Raw genomic sequence first — 27,864 nt, forward strand, 5'->3', positions numbered from 1 at the left:
TCCTGACAGTCTGCTGAAAGTAAATTCACCTGCATCAGCACTGGGTAGCACTTTCAAAAGGGTTCCATCTGATTTCTTCCATTAAAAAAAAGGGTTTTGGTTGCCAGAGTTGCTACAAAAGATATTACAGTCAGCAAATGGGTACGCAGGCATTTATGACTACTCCAGGAAGGTGCTGTAAGGAGGATGTCTTACTGCGTGTGCAGAACCATAGTTATTTCAACATTCACACTTTTATTTTTTTAGAATAAAAACGAGAATCCCTTTGAAAGAAAATAAGCAGTTTTCAGTTATATATAACTGTATCACTCTTTGACCTGTTGGCAGTTGGATTAATAAATAAATGTAAGCCATATCTGGGTTGAAATGTTGGCTCATGGGACGATACAGCTATACTGGCCGAGAAACCCCTTCGATGTAAGGTTATTGTCAGTCTGGTTTCTAGTGACTCATTCAATTGTCAAGGTTTTTGTGTAGTACTCTCTGGGACTAAGCTATACCCAAAACAAACCATTTGGATTGAGCCCTAAAAGCCCCTCTAGTCTCACTGCGAAGGGTTGTCACCTTCCCAAGAGGACAGGATATAAACCCAGGGAGTAAGCTGGGACCAAGTGCTTCAAAGTCAAGCCATGTATGGACAATGGAGAGGCCACACCCGGGTGACAAATACTGAAGTCTATTTAATGTAAGGCAGACCGTAGCTGGGGAAGTTAGTTGCGGCCACAAGAAGGGTTCTATCATCTTTGGTTGTGTTGGGCCACTCTCACTTCCTGTGCTCCCGCCCAACATACTGCAGACAAAGCATACTGAGACTGACATCACCAATAAGAGACGCTTGACATAGCAGTCAGAACTGGACACTTACAGGAGGATTTTAATGGACAACCCACTGTGGCAAAATGAGTAGATAGGGGGGTAAGACCCCTCCTTAAGTTGAATCACCTTTGGGCATCAGAGGAAGAAGGTTTTACCTTCACATTTATTATGGGGCAGACTATCGAAAGTTCACTGTGATAGAGGTGAATATAAAGCCTCCAGGGAGAGAGCAAGACCCTCCCCTTCACTGATCCCAGTTGACCATTTGCAGTGACCTGCTTGCTATCTGAGCACTGGGAAGCAGGAACGTTCCCACTGCAAGTGGCAGCCCCTGCAGGTGCTCTCTGGCAAACTTGAGATCACTGCTGGCTTAGTAGTAGTGTGTGGCTGAGTAGGTGTTTTAGACACTACTCATCCCTGTACTGCTGCAGAACAGTAGTCATTTCGTCACAGTAAAGCTCCTAATCCACTTTTTTTGTTCGGTGTAAAGTTATCATTTATACTCTCTTTAAGATCTACAAATATGATTGGTCATAGGTGATTTTACAAACGTTCGCACCTGCAGACAGAATTAGCAACTGTCTCTTGATTATTGACTTGTGGCCCGTGGTACAGAGATTAACGTCGAAGTTGTGCAACCATCACACCCACCTGTAGCCCAGATTGCTGGAGTCAACGATGCCAAAAGGCAAAGGTGCGAGGAAGGAAAATGACTCCATGTTCACATGTCCCTTTTGAAACGGAGTAAATGGAGCGGAGGTAGAGTAGGACACGTCCTCATACAACGTGATAGCAACATGTATAAAGCTCACACAGGGATGTCATTTCACAAAAATGGTAGGGGTAGCGGACCCTTGATCTCTGATGACATCACATGACGTGATGTAATTTGGCCCCACCCCGAAGAGATATCACAGGAAGCAATGGAACACGATCTTTCACCCCTTGACAAAACAGGAAGTGGCATCACATAGCAGTGTTCCTAAGCACACTTCAAAAAATATGGTTACAATGTCACTACAATGTGATATACATTTCATACAAGAATGGATCGCCTTATGTATCGTTAGGATCAGTGTTTATAGGCCCATATTACCAAATTACTGTGAATGCAAGCAGACGTCCATGACCAAATGATAATGATGTGCTATTATATAGCACTTACGCTTAGCGACTTTATATAGACAAATATGCATACAATATCACCCAACCTGTGTTGGTACTCATTTATCGACCTCAGAAGGATGAAAGGCTGAGTTGAGGTGTTTAAGAACAGGGTAAATCAGTGACTCACCCCCTGAAGTGTGCCTGAAATAAACCTTTAACGAGTATAGCAATTATTGTATAGAATTCTAGAAAGACTAATTATTTGGTATTCCCATTCTTTCTTATTTAGGGTCACTGCTGAAAGTGTTAGACTTGTGGAACCTCTGGTCTTTTATATAAAAAGAAAAATTTAAGAGGCCTGAACAAGAAAGCCAGCCACTTCAGCAGCAAAGAACCCCATGGTACTAGCCACAGCCCCGGACCTTGCATTTAAAAAAATGTTTGAGGTGTTGCAAGGGAGACCACAGGGGTAGCAAAGGAGACCTTCGGGGTCGCAGTTGCGACCCCTAAATGACGTCCCTGTGCTCACATGACTAGAATGTTAATGGCGGTCATGCCACAGACCACAAGAGCCAGCGAAGAAGAAACAACTGCTATTGCCACAATGGAGCCACCATTGAATCAGCAGTCAATACATCTCTACTCCAGTGGTAAACCAGAGTATATGCAGAGAACCACATCACACCCCAGACACTGGGTCATGCCTGCCAACAATTGCAGGAACGACTGCACACATGTATGAAAACGGAAGTGCGCCATTCAGCCCACTGCAGGAGCGGAGCATCAGAAGGATCATCGAACACCACAACAGCATCTTAACTGAGGCTGCAGTACAGAGAAGTGATACGAGTGTGGGACCTGCACGCACAGCACCAGTGTGGAGTCCTATTCAAATAAAGCACAGGAGAACATGCGTGGTACTTGCTTCCTTCTTTATATCTTACTATCTGTGTCCCCCCCCAAACTTTTCCAATACTAACCCCTTTATTTCATGACCTAATTTCCTCCTTCCCAACCTAAGCCATAGTCACATAACGATGCAGACTGGGTTAGGACATCACATCCCTTTGCTTATAGAAAGGAAAGTGGGCTCAGGATAGCGTGACCAGATTTCTTGGCTTTGCGGGGATAGTCACAGCTGTTTACACTGTGTGCCCTGGTCTGGGGTGGACTGGGAATTTATAAGAGGCCCTGGAAATAATTTGAAAAGTGGCCCCATATTAAACATTTTCAGCAAGCCCAACCCTTTTCCTATGAGAAAATGTGGAAATAAAATAGGTTATCACACAAAAGAGGTGCAAAAGCCTACTGGGAAATCTCCAGGGTTCCCTGTAAGCCAGTCCACCCCTGGCCCTGGTCCCCTTGTCCACTACAGACTACAACAAAAGAGTGACTTTCAGCCTCAAAGCTAGATCTTTTTTCAGAGCATGTTTCAACTGTGTAGAAAGCCCGGTGTGAGGGGGGGGACACCACAAATGTAGTCTTGTCTAATTGCTGGCAGAAGATCAGGTGGCTGGCACATCAAGAGAGGAATGGGTGAAAGAGAGTGTGAGGAAGTGAGAAAATGTGTAATGAGGCCAGGTGGGAATAGAAGGTGTATAAAATGATAGAGGGTGCAGAGGAGAGACATAGAAAATGCAGGCACATCCATTCCCCCAATAAATATGCTAACCCTCCTGCTTTAGGTGGGAGACTTAAACTGTTTCTCTCAAAAATGTTGCTATTTTTTTCTTTCTCCCTCCTAAAAGAACTCTAACTCGTTTTATAATCATTGCATCGAATGCAAAAGCATCTAATGCCATACTAGAGAAAAAAAGCATCGAAAAAAAGCATCGAATGCATTTTGTTCATGTTTTTTTTTTAATGGGGGGGACGCACCCCAACCCCGGTTTTTTAACCGTTAAACCCATTTTAATTCAACTAAACCCTTTACATTTAAAAAAAACATTCAATGCTTAGTTTTCTCGATGCTTTATTTTGACCAGATACCCTCTATATAACTCCAATGCAATCCAGTGGGAAAATTCAGTTCTCCCGCTTTCTGTGACAAAATCTCAGTCCCAAGTGGCCCACAATGTTGGCATGTCTGCCAATATATCAATGGTGCCATCAGTCACCAAAGCGTATCATCCTCAGTTCACCCAACTACTCTACATGAAAATACCCCCAAATCTCCATAAAATTGCACTTGAAATAACCCTTAAATGCCAGTGAAAGAGATTAAGGCTACCAACAATTAGCTGTAACAGAAAAAAAAAAAAACTCTGACGGTCTGGGCATTGTAGTCCACAGGTGGGCATAGCTCTATACTCTCGTTGGTCATCGACTCATTTCATGTATCTCAGCTGAGGGCCAGGGGGGCTGGTTTGGAATATTAGGTATAAACCCCACCCTCAAAGGCAGGCGCTATACAGTGGCAACGCGTGCCTGCCCAGGACGATGGTAAAAGATCTAGCCGTGTTTTCAAAGGTGCTGCCGCCTCCAAAGCCCGGCCCTCTCCTTAATTGGGAACTAGGGTCATGACCTCTCATTGCGCCCGGGGGTGGCCGTGCCAGAGCTGGGGGAGGGAGTCGGCCGGGTCATGCACTCTGCCTTTGTTCTTAAACTGTCCAATTTCCCTTCTTTTTGAGACGGAAAAGAACTTTATTTCGGATTAGCGTAAATCTCATGTCTGCGACAATTTTAACCAAAGAAGGGAGGTAGCAGTGGACAGAGAGTCTACTTCCGGGTCTGACTGACTACAGTCAAGACGTGACGCTTCTGTACCCTATCTTCGCTATCTGTACTGAATATCAAATCGTTTAGCCAAAAGGACAAAGTGAGGGGGCGCCCAGCCCTGGAATGAGGATTTTTGGGGTGTGTAAGTTAACTGATAAATGGCGTCGCCGGCCGGTTTTAGTGTGTTAGCTTAATTCACCGTTTGAGGGCAGTTTTCTGGAGCCAGAGGCGTGCAGGACAGATTGAGGTGCATTGGCAGTTCACAATGTGATGCCAACATGGCACATTGCTTTGGGGAGATGTTGCTCTAGTCCAGGTTATCATTTGCATTCTGGGATCTGTCAAATCTTGCACTTAGAGTCCCAGGATGCCAAAGCTGTAATCAGGCCATGCCTAGCAGCTCCCGAATAGAATGGGGCATGCATGCTATAGGGCTAATAAGTGCTCTCACACAGGTGCCAAGTGGAACCTTGGTAAGTATAACACCTTGAAATTGTAATGGCTGGCGATGCAACATCTAATTGCATTCTGGGACTTTGAGTTCGTTTTCCCATTACAAGCTTTGCCTACACGGCCTAGCATGCAACTTGCTGTTGGCTAAAAAGTCAGGGCACAATTCTGTCTGACAGGGCGATGCCCATCATGGCACGGGCATGGCAGATCACGGGTGAGGGTTGAAACTGGGGTCACATTGCACAAACACATAGATCCGTGGTGCATCGAGATGTGTGGGCACTCATGAATTACCCCTCCCCCCGCCTCCCTCCAGCCCCCTGAGCTTTGCCAGTAACTGTGTCTATTAATCCAATCAGGAGTGATTGTATAGAAATGGCTATATAAACGATTGTAACCTGCATCGCGAAATATGCAGTTTTAGTGCAGTGTATTTAATATAGTTCCCATGAAACAACTTCTGGAAGGTTCATAAACCTCCAAACATGATCTGAAGGCAAGCACATAATATTTTCCTGGTGTTTTTAGATAAACTAAGGATGGCCATGTGTCCACGAGACTGTGTAACCTAATCCATGAGACTCGGGGTTAAATGAGAGTTCCTAGGATGTGGTTTGATACAGCTGGGGCATCGGCTCGGTTTTGCCATTCAGGTGGGCGGGGGCACATAGAGAGAGCTGGGTGGTGTCTATATAAGCATAATTGCAGGGTCTGCTAGAGGTCAGGGCTGGGGCAGCGACAGAACTCTTCTTTGCTCGGCAAATGTTTTCTCTCACTTTCACAGGCGCAAATCTGTGCCTTGCACAGAGGTCAGATCATTAGCATGCGAGGTGTGGCTGCCAGCACGTCTAGTCTAGCGGCTCTGCAAGATGGCGGCCAAGGCGGAAAAGACGCTGCTGCAGGTGCTGCTGGATTCCCACCTGCATGCAACACCGGCTCCCTTCCCCCAACTGTCCCTGCCTCCACTCCCGCCTGACCTACAGTTTTCTAACCAGCAACGTTGGTGGTGAGAACAGCAAATGCAATTCGGGGTCAGATCCTGTGGAATTTGGCTGTAGGCCTTTTGCTGTCTCTGGGAGTCATAGCACGCCTAGTTGGAAGATCTAAGACTTGGGCTCCACCGCCTTCCCGGCCCACCCTTGAATGGATTTCAACCGATATTGGCTAATTTCTCTTCCACCTCCTTTCTCAACCCTGCCTCAAATCATACCCTGACCTGCCCCCTCGTCAGTGGATTAATCTTTAATATGACTTCAACCGCCCTGGGCCAGATGACTCAGCTGACTCAAGCCTGATAAAACTGATAATTAACTTGTGGGTGTGTGTATGCACATTGTTGCTTTTCCATTCGGTACGTGCATCGAAAGGCCTCCCGTTGCCCATTGACTATCACTGACGTCAGTTCGCCGGAGGTCTTCAAGCAGACATACTGCAGGTGCGCGTGCCTAATGGTTGGTTTCCAAGCTCAGGGGCGCATGACGCCCACGTGCTTGTTGAATGGCGGATCAGACCTGCTGATACTTGCTGGATCCAACCTCCAAACCTATGTCTAGGATTGGAATAGGATTTTGCCTCTTTATTTCTGAGACGCTTAGTCTGCTCTGTCTGCCGCCCGGCACGTCCTGAGGCCAGAGACTATGTATTGTTTAGTGCAGCCATACAGACAGTGAGCAGGCTTGTTGCGTCATAGATTTGAGTGCCCGGAATAGACCTAGTGCAAATCAGTAGCGGCAGCAACCAGTCACATGAAGCTGTTCGCTAGCGAGCAAGTGCTTGGAAGACATTGTACTAGACTTTGTGATTACACACTGCAGATTTCCGACTGTAGGCCTGCCATCTTTAGCCATCTCTAAGGAGCTTCAACTAGCATCCACCAATGATGTATTTCGTAGGCCCCGCGCTTAATCGCTTTCATAATGTAGACTATTTGATGTTCTTATAGGTAATGACAAATTCTCAACCCTGTGCCTCCTTAAATTGGATTAAACAGGGATCCCTCTTACTGCTGTAGGGATCAAGCTCAAAAGGAGAGAGCAAATGTTGGTTCCACACCACTGACCAATGAAATGAGTCCTTGGCTTTTTTAATACCTCCCCTGCAGCACAGGGAATTTTCCCTGATAAGTCTCAATCCCTCCTGATCTGACTAGGATTTTCCAGCCCACTGTGCAAAGTGCTATGGGGTAATGTTTATACCAGCCCCTCCTGACTCCTAATAATAAAAGAGCAATCCTGTTCTTTAAATAAGTTCAAAGATATCAGTGAGGGCATATATTTCTACCACTCACCCCAGGGCTTCCAGCTTCTATTATGGGACCAATAATCACACCAGGTTTTCAGGATAACAACAGGCTGTGTAAATAGCTGCCATGTAGGTTCAGCATATTCAGATTTATGTTGTGTCCTTACCTGAAAACAGGGAGTGGATTTGGATTGGAGAACATTTATTTATTTTGCATAAGGTGCTGTTATGAGCCAAGGGGTGCCTCTAAACCGTGCAACAGGAGAGGATGCAAATACAAAAAAACCACAAAATGGATGCATATGTGTGCTTAAGAGAATGCTTCTTAAGTACTGGTAATACCTCTGGCTAATGCTCCATTGCATAATTTATAGCTTGTATGCATCATTGCAAATTTGGGCAACTATCAACAAATCAATCTTGACACCCCAAATAGGGGGCCGTTCACCTTCAACAGCCAGACTGTGCCTGCTCTGCATGGGAGCACAACCAGCATCAGACTTGCTTCACCCTTGCCAGGCCTCAGCTATGAGGTGAGGCTTGACTCTGTGGGCAGCGTGAGCAAAGGAGCCACGCCTACATATACCGTACCCCACGCCACCATATGCCATGCGTAACACCTTCTGAAATTCCAGGCTCAAGAGTACAGCCAACCCCAGACATGTTTGGGCCTAAAAGTGTGATGTCAGCAGTACAGTGACGACCTCAGGGGGACTACAGTGATCCACGCAGAGTGAGGCACCATTGATGTGAATGTTGTATTTTAAAGTTGCTGCCATTGGTATGTTTTGCAGTTCTTTATCCTAGTCAGAAAGTGCATTCCCTGCACAGCTCAGGTGTCTGACTGACCAGAGTCTGGTGTCTGAATGCATGATGGCTTGGCAGGATGGCTTGGCTGCAGATTGCCTTTCTGTGGTTACTTAAGGGTTACTTAAGGGTGTGTAGCGTAGTTGGAGGAGTTCTGAACTAACAATGTGTGCTTGTGGCTGCAACAAAAAATAAAGAAACGCATCACCAGTTGAACTTGTCTAAACTAGAAAACTGTATTCTTTTAGAAGTTGTAAATCTTCACGTCCTTGCTTTTTCTACTAGAAACCTTGTAAAAATCGCTTTCAGCGATTATAATCTCGTAAATAAAATAAATAAATAATAAGAAAAAAATAATAAAGTTCATGTATTCTTTTAAAGTGGTTCATGCTGCATTTCTCCTGCTTCTAAGCACTCTTAATAGGTGTTATCATCAAATGTAATGGTATTCAATTTGTCAACCTCTGAAGTATGAACGACTGAGTAAATCTTGCCAGGATTTAAACTTGCAGACTGTACTCTGGCCCCATGTCGGAGATGAGAGTTTAACTAGCTAAGCTCTCCACCTGGGCTACATTTAGTGAAGGTGGGCAGTGAGGTGAGTAGTGCATGCAGTGACTGGTGCCATGCAGGATAGCCTCTGGTATTGGGTTTCTCGCAATGGCTCCTCGGCCGGAGCAATGTGCATTTAGCATAGTCTAGCTTGAGGGCAGGTTTGAGGTTTGAAGTTACCTGGAATTGTGTGTGTCTGGCGGTCGCCCATACCCAAGAGTTGAATGAGTTCAGCCATAAGTGAAGCTAAGGTCACACATGTGGGAATTTATTGTGATCTATGGGCCCATCCTTATTTTTCTTTTTTACCATTCCTTACTCTATTCAATATTCATGCTTCTATCACAACCCACGGTTACTTAAAACCGGTGACTCTGAAATCAGCAATTGAATGACTCTGTTGCCAGTCCCACAGAATGATGAGTACCGAGCCAATGTTCATGTTTTCATGAACAACGTTATACTAACCTAATCACTATATAAGAATAAGTTATGTAATTTTGAATTTCGGTTAACGAGGAGATTCAGTATTATCTAAAGTCATGGAATATTACATATGTACACTATGTAACTGTATAATTCACTGAAATTGAATAATAGTTTTTGGTTTTTTACAAGCAACTGAATGAATGTTTTCTTTTTGTGTTAAGAATCCAATTTGGGCCATATGAAGAAAAGGAAAGTATCCTCGAAACGCGTCGCCAAGTGAATTGGACTCCATATGTATACATCTCTTTCTTCAGAAAAAATCCTTTTTCGCTTTTCAGAAAAAATGTTTTTCTCTCCAAACTTGATGTGATCTTTTGATACCATTTGTGCTTCTTTATGTTGTAAATTTCATGTCGAAAGAATTGAACCACATTATTTGTGATATATAAAAAATGTCTTTGTATAATTTTGTCTATTGACATTTCTTTTTATGAAGTATTACTCCTTAAACATTCTGTTGATGTATAAAAATAACAGTATTGGACTTGATCCAAACACCCAAAAGTGTGCAGGGGACGGGAGGATTCCTAGGTTGAATCCTTTTCTTTTTTCGTTTTATGTGTCAGGGTTTTGTGCCATGACTCCAGTTCCTCCTCAGTACCTAAAATTATCTGAATACAACTTCAAACTACCTAACAATCTTTATTGAACCAGAGGTGTGCACCTATACTCAACCTTTCTCTATGGGCCCATTTTCCACAGGCTATATCAGGGCTTGCTTTCCGATGAGTGACTCTCCATTCACGTTTGGGCCTCATTATGGGTTCAGTGTAATCCGCTGGGTCTACTGGCGGGTTGCCGCCAAACACATAACACTGTGTCCGCCGCCTGATATCCCGGTGCCACCGGGACATTACAAGCCCTGCTGGCCCGGGGTATCAGACGGTGGAAAGTGTAAGTCACCATTCCCATGGACTCTGATAGGACTCCATGGGAATGGGTACATAGAAGAATCCGCACTGTTGCTAACAGTGCCATTGCTTCCATGACAACTTCGCATACCAGGGCCGTTGCGCCCGGCAGGTCAGACCTGCTGCGTGCAACGGCCCAGGACAGCAGAGTTGGAGTGTGGCAGTCCGGAAAGAGTGCTGGTACGGTGCGACCAGCACCATCATTTCACACTCGGAAGTTGGCTATGAGTGAGGCCAGGCTTCAAATAGGTCAGCCCACTTGTAACAATTGAGTATTAAGAGATCTGTGTGTAATAATGGGAATCTGATTCATCCGTTGAGTTCAACATCAAGGAAGATTGGTTTAGAGCACCATGCAAGGCTCACCTGTCTCCGAGTTTTGGCAAAGCTTCCCAAGGTCGTGTTCTAGTGTCAGAGCACCATCAGACCAAAAAGGATCCGTAGAAGCTGAAGCAACCTGTGTGCTCCAAGAGACGAGGCCTTTCGATGTTTCCGGCTTATCCATGATTCCTTCCTCTTGGGTACTCATTCCCAATTGCATGTCTGGTGTAGTAGGATTTTTCTTCACAATTTACAAACCATCGCGATCTGCTACAATTCCAAAGGCATTTTTTCGAGACAATAATCTGCTGCTGGAGTAGTGAGTGAATGATGTCATTGAGCAATTAAGGTCTCAGGGGTATAGACATCCAGCGATACAGAAGAGGCCAGTTCAAATAACCTTAATGTTGTGACTTTTCCTGATAGGTGCATGGAATCCTGTCCCACCCAGGCTGAGGGAATACTCTCTGTGATGCTGATGGTACTGAAATAAGGGACTGGTCTACCAACATGGTGTCACTTGGGACAACAAACATTAAAAGCTCTGGGTGAACAGGCAGGTGGTTGGGTGGCTAAAGGGATGGATAGCGAAGGATGGGAAGGATTGATGAAAGGGTGTATAAGTAAGCTGGATAAAAGGAGGAGATAAATGTCTAGGTAGGCAGGTGTAAGCATTGATAGCGAGTACGCGGATGGGTAGATGGATTTCTGGATAAATCAATAGTTTTGATGTAGGATAAGACTGTTTCATGTTTTTATGGGGGCATGAGCACATGGATGTTTAGGTGGGTACTGTGAGTTCATAGGTGGAGTGAGATGTGAAAGATAAGAAAGCATGACTTCCTAGGAGCATGGGCAGAGGATGGGATGACTGTGTGTGGGTGTTTGCATGGACTGACGGATGGAAGATGGGATGGCTATGTGTGTGCATGAGTGTATTGCTGGTTGGATGGGGATGGGTGAATTGTTGGGTGACTGGAGGGAAGAATGAGTCTGTGCAAGGCTGAATGGTTTTATGGATGGGGAATAAGATGTGTGAGGTTGTGAATGGGTGCATGGTTCCAAGGATGGAGGATGACATGAGTCTATGTGTTCATGGGTTAAAACACTACAGCATTGAGTAGGTTGCTGGTCACATGACCAATCCCTGCCACTCAGTTGCTCCGCCCCCACCTTCAGTTTTTGCACCTTCCAAGCTTCTACTTAAGGACTCTAGGCAGGGGTCAAGTCCTAAAATTCAAGTGGGGGGACTCTTCAAAAAACGCAATGGGATGTGACGTTGCCAGAAATTAACATATCAAGATGAAATATGCACATTTCATCAAATTGGCTTTGCATAACAACTGAAATTGCACAGGATGAAGAGATTTGCCTTTCATAAAATCAACACACACACAAAACCAAGAGAGGATATTTTCTTCTAATAGTGTTTTTGAAAACATTAAAAAGTGTGCATGTTTTAAACTTCAAGAACCAATGCAAATGTTTTCCCTGGGACTTGGGAAATCTCACCTTTAGTTGTTTGTTATTTTTCATCATGTTATAGTGAAGTGTTGAAATGTCCAGCCTGCAAACCTGACAGCTGCAGTTCGATCCCAGAGGTCAGCTTTAAATAGTAAATTCAAAGAGGACATTCAATATTTGTCATTTTAGCTGGGGGGACTAAGTCCACCCTCTGAAAGAAGTGGGTGGACTCCGTCCCCCCGCATGTACCCTCGACTTGAGCCCTGACTCTAGGCCAGCTCCAGGCAGACAGCATTTAGTGGCTGCTGGTCACGTGACCAGGCCCTGCCACTCAGTTGCTCTGCCCACTACCTAGTTACTCAGTCCTCCTTAGGTGTCCTCTGCAAAAGACAGGCAAAGACATGGAGCTCACCTGTTTGTGCCTGTTGGGGCCTAATAGCGCCAAGGGCATGGCCTGCTAAACTGCATTTCACCTACAAACTAGTCACTACTACTGTTACTCACCAAAAGACATCACAATGTGTCTCTTCCCCCCACGGCCAATCCACACTCTCACTAGGGGTTCAATGGCCACGTGCCCTGAGCCGCCCCAGCAAGCTACCCTAGCGATCCTCCTCAATATTGCCCTTGCCCCCATCCAACACCCAGGGACCACATGCACACGCCCTCTCATGTTGATCAAAGCTCGCTCAGCAGTCACTAACACTGCAGATATCGCTGACCTTATCTCATACTACAACCTTGATGCCCTGTGCATCACTGAAACATGGCTTACCCCATCCTTCCCACATGTTTTCGACGTTCTCCTACCCCAAGGGTACTGCACCCAACATGTGGACTGGCAAGGAAGGGCAAGAGACGGAGTGGCAATCATCCACAGGAGCGATTGGCCATGCTCCATCATCCCCTCTTTCAGAACAAGCTTATTTGAATCAGTCACCTGCCGGTTCCCTCTCGCGCAAGGAATCCATCACCTTTGACCTTATCTACAGACCACCTCGTAGGGTTGACTTTTTCTTTGCAGACATCTCCAACTTACTCCCCTCTATCAAATTAGCACATTCTAGTAATGTCTTTCTGGGTGATTTTAACATCCCCGGGTCACAGACTGACAAATACACTCAAAGCATGCTTTTTGCACTGACTACTTCCATGGACCTTAAGCAAATTGTGCTCTCCCCCATACATAATAAAGGCAACACCCTAGACTTCATTTTCCCCATCTTCCCCCTGTATCACCTGTGCAGATCCTATCCCACTTGACTGGTCTGACCACGCCGCCATCCCATCATCAGTGGCCCACTCGACTACAGCTCACAAAAGCCAGGCTAAAATATCCCTCACTCAATGCAGCTGATTCTAAACCTTCCTGATCAATGACCTGGAAGCAAACTTTACAGATTTCCCCACCACAGGCAATGCCTCTGACCTCCTGGAGTTATTCAGCAACATTGCTATGAAACTGGTGGACACTCAAGCCCCCCTAACATCCCGCCGGCCAAAGACCAAACCATCTGCCCCATGGTAAAGCCCAAGCTAGCCTCCAACAAACTCTCCAACTTGGGAGACCTCACCAACCTCAAATTTCTCTGCACAAACCATAGGATTCTGTTACCGAGGCCAAAGCTGCTTTCTACTCCACCACCTTTGTGGCAGCCTCCAACAGGAACAAAACCCGCTTTGTAGTAGTGAAGCAGTGTACCAAACCCTCACCCGACCCCGAGATACCAGCAACTCTGGAAAAATGCGATGGAATCAACACATCTATTATTGAAAAATAGACAAATCCGAGAGACCATTGAATCGACCTCTCACATCATTATCATCCCCTGCACCACGGCACGCACACTGCCTCTCTGGACCGAATTCTCTCCTCTCTTTCCCCCGGATCTCCTAAAAATGATGATCTCCCTCAAACCTACTTCTTACTCTGACAGGATAATTCCACCCTCCATCATTGAACAATCCTTAGCATCATCAATGCCTCCTTTGCAGAAGGAAACCCTCAAACCTGGTCTCATATGACCTCTTTTTAAAAAACCAACCCTAGATCCAGATGACCTAGCTAACTACCGGCCCATTACGAACTTCCTGTTTATTGGAAAAATGTTGGAAAAAGTAGTTGATACACAACTACTTGCCAGAATCGAAAAACTCCACCTCCTAAATGACCATCAGTTAGGGCTCTGCCCCAAGTGTAACATCGAGTCAGCCACTATCCATGTGGTGGATGATGCCCGCCAAATCATAGATAAGGGCAACTCATCCCTCTTCTTTCTCCTTGACCTCTCGGCTGTATTCGACATCATCGACCACTGTATCCTTCTCTCCCTCCTTGCTGACAGGATGGGATTCTCTGGCACTTTCCTGAATTGGTTTACCTCCTGCCTCTCAGGCAGACACCAGGCTGTCAAATGAACTTGTTATGCTCTAACCGACTCCAGGTCTCCTGCAGAGTCCCCCAAGACTCCATCCTCTCACCAATCCCTTTTAACCTTTACATGGAGCCTTTGGTCACTCTCATCAAAGATCCCAATATGTGTATGCTAATTGACCTTTTCACAATTGACCTCAGGCGAATTGACCTTGGGAGAATTGACCTAATTTAAAAGATCTATTAGGACATATATGCGGGGGGGATACCCACTGTAACCCCCCCACCCATTCCAAAAACCCCTGTAGCCCCCCCACCCAATCCCCTTATATTATTTATAATCCACAGCCAACCGAAATACATACATAAAAAAACTAAAATAATATAAAGGTCAATTGTGCAGAAGGTCAATTAAGACCACTATAATTAGGTCAATTAGGACAAAAGGTCACTTGTAAAAGGTCAATTTGGGTAATACCTAGCCATCCACCAAAATGCAGATGATACTCTGTTGTACATAAGAGTAAATAGCGTGCAACACATCATTTGTTTCCGCGATTACCTAGCCATCATCCAGTCCTGTAGGATGATGGCTGTGTGTGCATGTATGGGTAGCTCGAAGATGACAGTCTGTGTGTGCATAGTTGCATGGCTTGATGGACGAAGGATGGAATGAGTATGTGGGCCCATAGCTCAATGGATGGAGGATGAAATGGGTCGGTGGGTGGGTCCATGGCTTAGTGGACGAAGTATTGGGGTGAGCCTCTGTGTGTATGGCTGGATGGAATTAGTTTGTGTGTGAATAATTTCTTGGCTCGATGGATGGAGGATGAGCTGAGACTATTGGTGCATGGCTCAATAGATGGATGGGTGCTTTTATGTGTATGTTGCTGGAGGGTGGGATGAGTGTGATTACTTGAGTGTGTGACTTGCTGGCTGGAGGATGAGGTGGGTGTGTATGTGCATAGGGCCATGGCTGGGTGGATGGAGGATCAGATGATTCATTCTGTGTGTGCATGGGTGCATGGCTTAATAGATGCTGGATGGAATGACTCTAGGTGTGCATGGCTCAATGAATGGATGGCGTGAGGAGTTTGTGTGTGCATGGGTGTATCATGGCTAGGTGGCTGATCGGGTGTGTCTGTGTGCGTGGCTGGATGACTGGAGGATGGGGTGAGTTTGTGGGTGCATGGCTGGGTAGCTGGAGGATGAGACGAGTCTGTGTGAACATGGGCGTACAGCTCAAAGAATGCCTGATCGGATGTGTCTGTATGCATAGCTCGATTGATAGAGGAGGGGATGAATCTGTGTGTGCTTACTTGCACAATACATGGCTCGTTGCATGGACGATGAGATGAGTTTGTGTGGGCATGTCTGGGTGGCTGTAAGATGAGAGTCTGTGTGTGCATGGGTGCATTGCTCAATAGATGGAGGATGCAATAAGCCTTTGGGTGCGTGGCTCAATGGATGGAGGATGGAATTAGTATGTGGGTGCATGGCTCAATGGATGGGGGCTGGTATGAGCAAGTGGGTGCGTAGCTCAATGGATGGAGGATGGAATTAGTCTGTGGGTGCACGGCTAAATGGATTGAGGCTGGTATGAGCCTCTGGGTGCGTGGCTCAATGGATGGAGGCTGGTTTGAGCCTTTGGGTGCATGGCTCAATGGATGGAGGCTGGTATAAGCCTGTGGGTGTGTGGCTCAATGGATGGAGGATGGACTGAGTTTGTGGGTGCATGGCTCAATGGGTGGAGGATGGAATTAGTCTGTGGGTGCATTGCTCAATAGATGGAGGATGGAATGAGTCTGTGGGTGCATTGCTCAATGGAAGGAGGATGGAATGAGTCTGTGGGTGCATTGCTCAATAGATGGAGGATGGAATGAGTCTGTGGGTACATTGCTCAATAGATGGAGGATGGAATGAGTCTGTGGGTACATTGCTCAATAGATGGAGGATGGAATGAGTCTGTGGGTGCGTGGTTCAATGGATGGACTGAGTCTGTGGGTGCAGGGCTTAGTGGATGAAGATGGCATGCGTTTGTGTGTGCATGCATGGATGAGTTGGGTTTTTGCATGAATGGGTGCATAGCTCGATGGCAGGGTGATGAGCTCAGACTATGGGTGCATGGCACAATGTATGGAATAGTCTGTGTGTGCATGGGTGCATGGCTTCATACATGGTGGATGGGAGGAGTCTGTGTGTGCATAGGTGCATGTCTCAATGGATGGGGCGTGGTGAGTTTATATGGGCATGAGAGCATGATTGGGTGGCTGGAGGATGAGGCGAGCCTGGGTGAGGAGGGGTGCATGGCACGATGCATCGAGATGTGGTCTAATGGCTACATTGCTGACTTTGATTCCTGTGGAACTGGGTTCTAATGTCATCTTAGGCACCAAATGATCATGTGATTTTTATCACCCTGGGTCTAACATTGTAACTATGCGTAATGTAAACATGCGCAGCCAACTGTGTTGTCTACTGTAGTCCAATTGCATGATGGCTCAACCCTTGCTCATCAGATCTTGGTTTATGTAATCCAGGCTCAACTGGGCCTCGGATACACCACGCTGCTCTTTGGCCCTCGTCTGCTTTTTTTAGATGCTTCTGCTACAATACATTTTTAATATAAATCTTTCGGCTGCACCAGAGGGAATCTATCCTCGGTGTATGATTTCCCTAAAAAAGATGGAGAGCAGGTGAGTATGGGTGTGGGGCTTGGTCGGTGGGACAAATGGAAGATGGCATAAGTTACTGAGCTGAACACGTTGCATGTGGGTGGGAGTTCAGATGTGTGCGTGTGTCTGGATGGTGGGTAGAATGCATTTGATGTGGTTATATATCTTTTGGTGGGTAGCCGGATTAAAGGAGGGAATCCCGAGGGCACGGATACGCTAAGGGAGAGTTCACGTTTTAATGGCTCGGTGGGTTTCTGCATGGAAGGAGATCATGTGTGTGTGGGAGCATGATAAGGTGAGTCCACATGCGAGAGGGCTGGGTACATTGCTTCAGCTTGCCATATCTTTAGGGCATGCGTGAGTACTAGGTGGAAGATGAAATGAGCTCATCTGTTCCATGTGTAGGGGGGACGAGTTGATGTGTGCAGGAGGGTGCTATGCATTTGCCTGTGCATGGGTAGGTGAGGGGTTTGAGAATCACTTGAATGTGTGCACGGATAGTGGATGTGGATCACTGCATAGGAGAAGAATGGGGGGAGTCCATGTGTGCATAGGTTGATGGGTAGGGAGGTGGATTCAGGAAGTTATGACATGACTGGTAGGTACATGGGTGGGTGAGTAGATGCAAGATGGAATTATTTGTGTCCAACATCTATGGTGGATACGTTGCATGGTGCTTTGGGTGGTTCGTGGATGGGGAGATGAGGTGTACACATGTGTGGGTGGTTGGATGAATTGATGGCAGCATGCTATCACGTCTGCAGGGGTCAGTGGCTCGTTCTTTGGGCTGAGGACAGAATGGCTGGGGCCGGCAAGGCAGATGGTTGGATGGAGGGAGAATGGGAAGAACGGCTGTGGTACACCCGGGTAAATGTGTGAATGCATGGATGGAGGATACAGGGATTTATGTATGCTTTGGTGGGTGGATCACAATGTCAAGAGTGTGTGCATGCGTGCGAGGGGGCAGTAACGGAGGGTAGATGGAGGAATGAAGATATGTCAATTTCATTGATGGAGGGAGTTCATGCATGCGTGTGTATGTATGAGCATCAGTGGTTGGTTGAATGGGGATGATTACGTTTCATGTGTGCATGGGTGGATGGATTCAGGATCTCAGGTGTGTGTGTGTGTATGGAAGGGTGCTTCAGAGTGGGTGGCAGGAGTTTTGTACAATATGTGAACAGACGTGTGAATTGGGTCGATATCGTTAGTCCCTGCATCCATATGCGTGTGTGTCAGTGGTTGGATGAATGGGGATGGCCTGATATCTCATGTGCACATTGGTGGATGGGCAGGTGGATGGGTTCTGGACGTCAAGAGTCAGTGTGTTTGAGTGAAAGGTTGGGCAGTAGGTGGAGGCTGGAACGAGTCGTGTGCGATATGTGAACTGATGCATGCATTGGGTGGATGGCGGAATTTCACGCATGCATGTGTGTGTGTCAGCGGTTGGCTGACTGGGGGTGGCATAATTTCATGGGTGCTTCGATAGGCGGAAGATCTCATAAAGGTATAGATGGGGTGGATGGAAGGACAATGGAATTCATTGATGGATGAATGGGAATTTCTTACGATGGATGGTAGTAGCAGAGCTGAACAGGCGGATTAAAGGGTAGAGGATAGGGGAGGTAGCTGGTGAGTGGGGGAAGGAGAGAGTGGGTAGACGTGTTATCAGCTACACGACAAAGCATTTGAGGCACAGCACAGAAAAAAACAGGCTCTAGTCTATTGGTCATTGAAAAGTGGATCGGCTCAATTGCTTATCATTTTTAAAGATAGCAAATACATGCCCTCTTACCATAATTGTCGATGCCCATGTTCTTTGCATTGTCAAGAGTCGCCAAGATTTCCTATGTACCTTCCAATCATGTGAAGGGTTGTATTTTCTCACCCCCATGCTGTCCCCCACTGCCCCAGCCTCGCCAGCCACCCCCCATTAACCTTTTCAATAATCCACACGGAATCCAATAAGAGCGCCTGAGGAATTCTCAGAATCGCATTCCTCCCGCTTGCCAAAAAAAATCATCCCAGCCACCCCCCCCCCCCCCTCTCACTTATGGAACTATTCTGAGTGTGAAACCACAAGTATTTTAAGCTGAGATGAAGGGGGATGGAGTTTTTTAATCCGAAGTGACAGGCACATTATGACCAGGGGCAAAAGGAGTGGGTGAAGGGTAGACTGCCATTAGCTGGGTCGGGGTGGGGGCTTTGGGGGGTGGGGGAGCGCCGTGCACCGCCACATCTGGCAGGCACCGGCTTGCGAGGAGGCGAGAGAGAGGCTGGTGGGAGAACGCACCGGGATGTCTGTGAGCTCACACAATGCTTGGCGGGACTGTCCCAAAAAAAACGGTGTGTTTTAAAGTGTTTTTGTTTTAATGAAGATCCATTCCCTGTTTATTTCCTGCTATCCCCGACAGAGCTGTGCGCGTGCTCTTCCCTGCTTGGGAGCAAATAGGGTCGGACTAAGCCCACAAATGCGACGCAAAACCAACGAGGTTCGCATTGTTTAGTCGCGATTCGTGATTTTTCCTGGCCAGTAGCTGGTGGGCATTTCTCAGAACAGTTGTGCATTTAAACAGGTCAGTTTCTTGCAAATAATGCACCCTTGGCTAAATACTAGAATGCACCCACCACACCTGCCACAAACACACATGCCAACGCGACCCATTGCATTCAGGAGATGTTTGTTCAGCCCTCTTATTTAGTTTGGGGTATTAGGTGTCGCTTGCACCACCTATAAGCCAAAACTGTAGCCTTACAGTACAGATAGGGTGAAATGGCACATGAGGAGGGACACACAGCTTGTAGGTGTTGTTTGGCTATTTGCCCTCTCATTGACTGCCCATGGCCATGCTAATCCCTATGGTTTTTCCCACCGAGTTCCTGCCCCTGCCCACCCAAAACACCTCCTCATGGAAACTCTTTAAGCTCACTTTATTCAAGCCTTACCATCAAACGTTGCACTCGGTTGCCTGCCAGTGTTTTTTCAAAGCAGTCTTCTGAGACTAAGGGCCTGATTCATGGAATGTTTTGCACAGTTCAAACTGCTGAAAAGTGACTTTGCACTGCCGACACAAAACCTGATTCATGGAACTGTGCAAAGTGTATTTTTGCAGTGCAAAGTCCGCGCAAAATCATGTAGTACTGCAAAAATGACTATGCACTGACTTTGCTCTGCAAAAATACACTTTGAACAGTTCCATGAATCAGCGTTTGCGTTGGCAGTGCAAAGTCACTTTTCAGCAGTGCAAAGTCACTTTGAACCGTGCAATAAATTCCATGAATTGGACGCTTAATGACTTAATTGGAGCTGTCAATCCGCTGCTGGTGTAATAAAAATGTCTTAACCAGGTCTGCCTTCAGCAACTCGATTTATAAGCACTATCTGTGTCCTTCACCAAAGTACTGTTAACAAAAAAAAGCATTGGCAAAGCCAACAGCTTTGGCTTGTGTATAAGTCTTAAGCATTTGCCCGGCACTGCCATTAGATGCCCAGGTACTGGAACCATTTTTCACCTGCTAAAATCAATGGCCAGTTAATACCACTATGCAGTGCCTGGCAAGTGTCTTTCCCATGCCTGCACAAAAGCCCAAACTGTTGACATTACCAATGCTTGTTTTATTTGCATGGTGGGACTTGAGATCCCAGATTAATAATGGTAAAATCATGCACTACAAGTCCCAAAATGCAAAGAAAATACTAGGGCTAGACTTCTATCTCCTAAATGGAATGGAGTATGTTGGCATGTATGGGCAAACCCTCCACTGAATCCCTCCCCAAACTCATCTACTTCTTGAGATTTAAACCATTTTATTGACTTGTACTTAAAATTAGTAAGGAGACCGCCGCAGATCACACAGGAAAGAAGAACATTTCCTGAGGGAGCAGTATCTTGAATGCTGAGATCAACTTACCACGCTCCATCACTCCCAATATTCAGCATTCTGCCTATTGAGGCAATCTTGTGCAGTTCCCGAGCATCTGCACTGCCTACAGTGTGTTTTTGAACTGTAGCACCTCTACTTGATATTGCGTGCAGCGTGGTCAATGGCCGCCGCCTTTTCCATAAAGCCGTTGCCTGCCTGACGCCCGACTTCCTGCCTGACCATTGCACAGCCACGGATTGGCTGAGCTTGTTTTTATACCCACGCCTCCAGCACTGTTAGGCGGAAGCCGCCGAGAGGAAGCGCTCGCAGAAGGGCGAGCAAAAGGGCCTGTCTCTGCCTGTCTACGCCGGGCGAGCGCGAGGCACGTCCCCTTGCCCTACCAACTTTCCAAAAACTGAACCTCACCCAGGCACCCAAAGGACTCTTAACAGCTAGAAAATGTGGTAAGATCTGCCTATGCTTAGCCACCCTTAGCATATCATGTATTAGCACACCTCGTTACAGCTTGTATCCTTGTCCATCCTCTACCTAAACACGAATGCTATGCCCAAATCGTAAGCTGCCGGTTGCACCTGGCCTGCCTCCCACCCACCGGCCTATACTCCCGTAGTATTCAAAGTGCCTCCACCCAGCATGCCCCATCTATAAAGTGCTGTCGCTCCTGTTCAATCCTGCATAATCTTCACATGCGCAGCCGTAGCAGCCTTTGCTTGGAACCAGTATATTGCTTTAACTGCCCATGCCAATCCTACTGCAGCCCGCTGTATGCCTAGCCTGTGTTGAATCTAGCATCTCGTGCAGCCTGTGTTCACCTAACTTCCCATGCCAATCCTTATTGTTTCCCACTGTATGCCTAGCCTGTGTTGAATCTAGCATCTCGTGCAGCCTGTGTTGACCTAACTGCCCATGCCAATCCTTATTGTTGCCCACTGTATGCCTAGCCTGTGTTGAATCTAGCATCTTGTGCAGCCTATGTTGACCCAACTGCCCATGCCAATCCTTATTGTTGCCCACTGTATGCCTAGCCTATGTTGAAATTATCATCTTGTGCAGCCGGTGTTGAAATTTGCTTCTTGACCTAACTGCCCATGCCAATCCTTTCTGCCGCCCACCTCATGACTAGCACATGTTGAAACTTGCATATTGACTTAACTGCCCACGCCAGTCCTTATTGCAGCCCACTGTATACCCAGCCTGAGTTGAAACTAGCATCTTGTGCAGCCTGTGTTGAAATTTGCATCTTGCTTAACTGCCCACCCCCAGCCTTCCACTATGTCCTCCTTCCACAGAGCCACGCTAGCGCTTGCCTCTCTCCTTCCACTAGTCCACCCAGGGACACCAGCACTCCCCAACCGCTCCCACGACACCTTACCCCTACCCAAACCCCACTCTCCCCTCACCACCCTTCCCATAGTCCATGTGGCCCCACTCAGCCCATCTGAATGGTTACAACGTTACGCCACACGTCCCACACCTCTTGTCCCACCACCACTCCACATACGTAACCAAAGACTTGGCACTCGGTTTACTAAACCCTAAGCCTCTGCCAAGCCCAAAATCATACCCAGCCCCTCCTCTCACCCTCCTCCCCACATGAGCACTAAAATCACTGATCCCGCGCTAGTACCTTCTAACATCAAAGGAGCCCTAATCAATGCTCGGTCCCTTGTGGCACACGCCCAAGAGATCTCGGACATTATCACCCTCAACAGTTTGGACATCCTAGCAGTAACCGAAACCTGGCTCCACCAGGCAGCAGGCCCTGCTCTCTCCTCAGCTCTACCAGAAGGCTATACCATCATCAGAGCCGACAGAACTTCCAACAAAGGCGGGGGAGTGGCCTTCATCACCAAATCCCACGTAGCACTTAGAACCACACCCCAAATCAACTTCCACTCCGCAGAACTCTTATCTGTGAAACTCTCATTGACTCCAACCACCACAATACTCATGCACCTTGTCGACCAGCCCCCCGGCCCGTCATCCACTTTCGAGACCAACATTCTTGATCTCCTCTCCACACACACCAAACTCGCATCAAAAACTATCCTCCTAGGCGACCTAAACCTCGGCCTCCATGACCCCAACGACCCACATGCCCTATCTTTGGCCAACTCCATATCCAACCTCAGTTTTGCACACAGAATTTCCACGGCAACTCACTCCAAAGGCAGAACCCTGGATTGGATCGCTGACCTTAACTGTGCTATCACCATCACCCAAAATGATGATGTTGCATGGTCCGACCACCACCTCATCCAGTTCTCCATCCCGGGACCACCCCCTACAAAAGCCAACATCGAACCTCCATCGCTAGCCAGAAACTGTCGAAACATCTCCATAGAAAGCCTCCAACCTCTCATTAAAAATATTCTTGGCGAGCCAAAAGTTAACAACCTCGACCCAACATACCTAGTGGATCTCTACAACACCCTCAAGTCAGCCTTAGACATTGTCGCACCTCTCAAACTCAGGAAACCTAAGCCCCAAGCTCACCTCAACAAATGGTTTACTCCTGAGTTGAAAAACCTTAGAACTTTAAAAAGAGCCGCCGAAACAAACTCATATATAGTTGCAAATCCTTCCTATCCATAAGTAGCTGCCTAACACTAGCCAGAGCACTCGCTCTCTCCAAAATTGATTACTGCAACACACTATTCCTCAGCACCTCGGAACATAACCTCCACAAACTTCAGGTGCTCCAGAATAACTCATTAAGAGCAGCACTTAGCCTCCCGAGATCCTGCCACATCACCACTCACAGACAAAATGCCGAATGGCTGCCCATCCGTGACAGAATTACCCTTCGCACCCAGGCCATCACGCACAAATGCCTCACCAATTCCGCCCCGAAATATCTCGCAGATAAACTCTGCCTCCACCAACCCACCCGCATCACTAGATCTTCAAACTCCACAAACTTAATGATCCCAAGATACAACCTCAAATCAGCAGGCGGCGCCAGCTTCCCAGTTCAAGCAACCAAACGCTGGAATGCCATCCCCATCACCCTCAAACAGGAACCCTCCTTCCTTACCTTCAAAGCTGGCATAAAAACATGGCTAAACAGCAACCCTTCTCAGTAAGAGACCAACCACCTCACTTACAGATCCCAATGTAACCAGCATCCACCGCTGCTTTATCATCTGTGTATCTTGTAAATCGACCCAACTGTAACCAGGGTTACTGTAACTCGCAATCGACCCAACTGTAACCAGGGTCACTCCCTCAGTTATTTACTGTTATAATCTGCATACCTGCTGTAACCTGCAACCTACATTCTCAAGCGCCCAGTTACCCCTGGGTTCGGCACGCGATACAAGTAATAAACAAATACAAAATACAAATACAAAAACATAGAGAACACTCGTACAAACTGGCATGCATTTTCTTAATCTATGTGATTGTCTGAATGAAGGGCAGTCTCCTGGATTTTGCTGCCATAGAAGCATCTATTGCTGCTGCGTGATGTAGCCTTCCAAGCATTAAAAACAGCAATTAGAAATGTTATCATGCAGTGAAAAACCTCTTTTAAGTACATATGTAATGTTAGGCTATTGACTGACAGTGCTTCACACATCTGTTAGGAGGCAGATGAATACGTCTTTCATAGCTTCTGCCCTTCCCATGGCCCAATGTCGTAAATGTGAGAAACGCTACTCACTAAGACAACCGTACTACCCTTATCTCTGCACGTACAGCTAGAAATAGACACAGTCTATGCTGAAGATAGCAAAGGTAATCAAACTAATTTTGTAACAATAGATGTGCATGCATTAGACATGAAGCAAAAGTGCACTCAACATAAAGAACACGCACACTAGGTAATATATGCACTTATACATGAAGAATATTAACATAGCATCCATAAGACATGAAGAATACTAGCATAAGCAATGTATAGGCTGAATGCGACATGAATGACTGCGAATATAGCTCACTAACAAAGAAACTCGAGAGTAATGAGAAACCGTCTTTTCCAAAATGAACGCCACAGCACGCTTTCAGATAGACAAAGCCTCAATGATGCTTCGAGAGAACAAAATGCTGGAACCACTGAAATACAGATCTGTGCAGAGCCCAGGCAAAAGCTGTTAACCACAGCCAAAGTTACCATGAATTAGGGTAGGGTCATAACGTTGCTGAGAAGGCACGAGATAGTAATTCCCAGGATGCAGATGTATACTCCCATATTAAAGTTTAGAAGAGAAGAGCACAACAACCATTGCTAGCCAGGTTTGTGCAATTCTAAGTCGAGAGAAATCCACCCAGAATAACTCAATACTGTCCCCAGTGGTAAAAGAAACCATAAAACTCACATTAATATTTGCTAAAATCCCAATAAATGTGGGGGGAAATAATTTCAAACATGGTCCCATCACACGTGACCCATAATTGAAGAACACTGTCTATTCATTAGCAACGAACACAGATAGGACACCTGCCTTGCGTCTTACACATACACTCAGACATGAGACGCTGCAAAAGGGCAAATACAAAGAGAAAGAGATCACTGTGGATCATAGCCTAGAACTGAGGGATGGTATCTTCTTTAAGTGAAAGGAAAGCAGTCCGTGGACCTCTCTGCCCAGCTCCTGTCTGCCTCATATCTTGACAGCTGTCAGTTGACCAAGGTTGGTTAGTACAATGCCAACCAATGAAAATCCCCAATGTTACGCCACCCATGAAGTAGGGTGCCAGTCAATTACCTATTGCAGAGTTGATATCCTTTTACCTTTATCAATTTAGAGGTGGTCTCAGGAGGAGCCATCAGAAAAGCATTACCCAATTAGAAATGTAACCCCTATAGAATGTATATATAATCACCATCACTAACCAATTCCCATTCTCTTTAGGTATTTGGTAAATAAGATTACAGTATGATGTCAGTTAGGACAAATGCTGACTATATAAACCATTGGTTTTATGTAACGAGCGAGAGCTCCTACACATTCAATGCTAGTATGCTATCCCTGCTTTATTTTGATTAAAATAAAGCTGGGTTTTTCCTTGCACTTTGCCTATTTCCATTATTTAGTCTGATATGACTGATTCATGAACCTCTGTGTAAATTGGGACTTTCCAGGCCATCTTAACAGGTGATAGCAGAGGTCATGATTTGCTACAGGTCTTCAGAGTCTCAAGGGATCCCTGCGGCGTCCCTGCAGGCTGTGCAGGTGACCTGTGGAGATTGGCAATGCGTACAACCTCAGAGAGGTTGACAGGAGCCCATTTTGGAGAAAATCCTGTCTGGTCACCACAGACCGCCCAGTGGGGCGTCAAGGAGTCGTGAGGCTGATAGGGGTGACCTAATGCCGAACACCCTCTGCAGATCCACAGATTTAAGTATGACATTGGCCTGGCAAAATGGGGGGAGGAGATTGTTTGTATATTGAGGGATTGTGATGAAATGATGAGATAAACGATGAAGTGATTGCTTCTGACAAGGGTCAGGAAAGATCATGTGTTAAACTTCATTACACGGTAATAACAAAAAGAGATGAATACCTCACCAGGCGTTGGGAAGATGGCCGTATTGTATTTATTTTTGTTGTAATTGCTGGCACCAGCCTTATGTTGTAAGATAGCTTAGGATTTGTAAAAAGTGGACATTTTGTGTATATTGGTATATACTGTGGAGGATGTCAAGTTGTGGTGTGGACCGAGGAGGGTGGCCCGGTATGGGAGCTGCGAGGTGGGGCTGATCAGAGCATGATGGTTGTGCTGTCACTCAGATGGTTTGGAGGGAACAGCGAGGTTTGGCTGTTCGAAGGGTGAGTGGTGTTTGCAGTGCTGCTCTGAGGCATTGGGTGACGCAGGAGGCATGGTCTCAGAGAGAGAGATGCAGAAGTATTCATTTGTGGAAAGGGTGTGAAAGGGAGGCAAAATGAGGGTGAGTGAGAATTGAAATAACATTTGTTAAGTATTGGTAAGTTGAGCTGTGATGTATTATCCTGGGAGACACCTGTGCAAGACAACCGGTAAAATGACAACATCCTTAAATACGACACACAGGGGGTGTGAGACACGGCAGACAAACTGTTTATGCCCTGGCCACAAGAAGACCGTTTTGCAACACATGTGCACCTATTTACATGCCACGGATAAGGGAAAACAGTTGCAGAATCAACTAGCCATTCAGGAACTTTGAAAAATATATGGAGAAGAGTTAGAGGAGCCACTGGCTAAAGACTGGATGCTTAATCAGCATGCTCAGATGAGTACAGCACCCATTGCTCCCCCCTCCCCACGAGAGCAGTGATCCATCTTCAGAAGCACAGGGAGTATATCCATTACCAGCATTAAAAGCAGCGACAGGGTATACTGATCCCACATATAACCCCCCGCATACAGTATTGAAGACATTATAATCGCGGAAAAAATTAAGTAAGCAAGGACCAGTGTCCACACACGTGGAATTGACAAGCACTGCGATTTACAAGCAAAATTCACTCAAGCCAAGGAGGAGGTCCAAAGAGAAAGAGGCAGGCAGGGCAACATGGATGAGACAGAGATTGTACCAAATTAATGGATAGAAGGACAGATATTGCTCAAATTAGAAAGGGCATGAATTATTTTAAAGAACGGGAAGTTAGGGAAAGAAGAAGAAGAGAAAAGGGCACAGGAGGAGAGAGAAAGAGAACGAAAAAGAGAGGAGAGAGGGAAAGAAGGAATAAGGAAGACAGAGAAGAAGTGACAGAGAGAGAAAGAGAGAAGAGGCGAGAAGAAGAGAGAAACAATGAGAAATGAAGAAGTGAGGCGAGAGAAAGAGAAATGAAAAAAGAAGAAGAAATTGAAAGAGAGACAACGAGATGAGGAAAGAAGTAGGGAATGGCAATAAAAAAATGTTGGTGATATTATTAGGGGGCGTATGCTTCCAGACATAGAGAGAGAGGAAACAAGGACAGAGAGAAAGAGAGAGATGAGCTTAGAGAGACGACGCAAGGAAGTTGATGAGATTCTTAAAAAAACAATCTTCCAGATGAAGGGGACGAAGGGGCTATACAGAGGAGGATTGGCAATCTATGCGGGAGTAGGAGAGATGGCACCG

General features: G+C 46.3%; 1 long non-coding RNA gene across 1 annotated transcript in view; it reads left to right on the forward strand.

Moving 5' to 3' along the window:
- The window catches only part of LOC138521371 (uncharacterized), a 347,313-nt gene extending 337,765 nt beyond the window's left edge, over window positions 1-9,548 (forward strand). Inside the window, exon 3 of the long non-coding RNA XR_011283029.1 lies at window positions 9,345-9,548. This is a non-coding gene — a long non-coding RNA (uncharacterized lncRNA). The remainder of the gene's footprint in view (window positions 1-9,344) is intronic.
- Window positions 9,549-27,864: the final 18,316 nt, after the last annotated feature.

This window comes from Ambystoma mexicanum, chromosome 13 (assembly GCF_040938575.1).
Source record: "Ambystoma mexicanum isolate Mex_15411 chromosome 13, UKY_AmexF1_1, whole genome shotgun sequence".
Lineage (NCBI taxonomy): Eukaryota > Metazoa > Chordata > Amphibia > Caudata > Ambystomatidae > Ambystoma > Ambystoma mexicanum.